General features: G+C 45.3%; 1 pseudogene; it reads left to right on the forward strand.

Annotated features, from left to right (window-relative positions):
• Positions 1–920, forward strand: LOC149851852 (olfactory receptor 14A16-like; annotated as a pseudogene).
• Positions 921–1,171: the final 251 nt, after the last annotated feature.

A 1,171-nucleotide genomic window follows, 5' to 3' on the forward strand; every position in this document is an offset into this window, starting at 1 on the left:
ATGTCCAACTGGACGGCTGTAACCGAGTTCCTCCTCCTGGGCTTCTCTGACACTCGGGAGCTGCAGATCTTACACTTTGTCATCTTTCTCGCAGCATACCTGGCAGCTGTGGTGGGGAACCTCCTTGTTATCACTGTCGTAACTATGGACCACCACCTCCACAGCCCCATGTACTACTTTTTGGCAAATTTGTCCATCCTTGACCTTGGATCCATCTCTGTCATTGTCCCTAAATCCATGGCCAATTCTCTCTTAAACTCCAGGACAATTTCCTATGCTGGATGTGTGTCCCAGGTCTTTCTCTTCTTCCTCTTTGGTGCGGCCAATTTTTCATTCCTCACCATCATGGCATAATACCAGTATATTGCCATCTGCAAGCCACTGCATTATGAGATAATAATGAACAGGAGAGCTTGCATCCAGATGGCTGCTTGTGCTTGGGTTGTTGTTGCCTTCTACTCTGCACTGCACACTGGGAACACCTTTAGTCTACCCTTCTGCCACTCAAATACCATCAACCAGTTCTTCTGTGAAATATCCCAGCTACTCAAGCTCTCCTTCTCAAATACCTACCACAGAGAGCTGGCAGGCCTTGTCTTGAGTATGTGTTTAGCTTTCATCGTTATGTTCAGATCTTCACCGCAGTGTTGAGAATCCCCTCGGAGCAGGGCCGGCAGAAAGCTTTCTCCACTTGCATTCCTCATCTGACTGTGGTCTCCCTGCTTCTTTCCACTGCCATCATTGCCTACATGAAGCCCACCTCTGACTCCCCGTCCCCTCTGGACCTCCTGGCAGCTGTTGTGTATTGTGTGGTGCCTCCAATGATGAATCCGGTCATCTACAGCATGAGGAACAAGGAGATCCAAACTGCCCTGAAGAGACTGCTCGAAAGGTTTTGTGAAAAAATACTCCAGAAATAATAATTCATTCATTAAATTATTGTTTTCATGCTATAGTGTGCCACCTATTTACAAAACATGAATGTGGTAGGTTAATTCTGTAGCTTTGTACGTAGAATGACACTTGACTTGGGTCATTTTGTGTAAACCGTGTTTCATGTATGAAGTTTACCATCTGTGCCACCTTTAATAAATCTCATCAATTGCTTTACCAGTTGGTGTAATCAATTATTTGGATATAGGCAAATATCTGTGAAGCTGAGATGAACCGC

This window comes from Crocodylus siamensis, unplaced genomic scaffold (assembly GCF_052110815.1).
Source record: "Crocodylus siamensis isolate JL-2025a unplaced genomic scaffold, ASM5211081v1 HiC_scaffold_124, whole genome shotgun sequence".
Taxonomy (NCBI): Eukaryota; Metazoa; Chordata; order Crocodylia; family Crocodylidae; genus Crocodylus; species Crocodylus siamensis.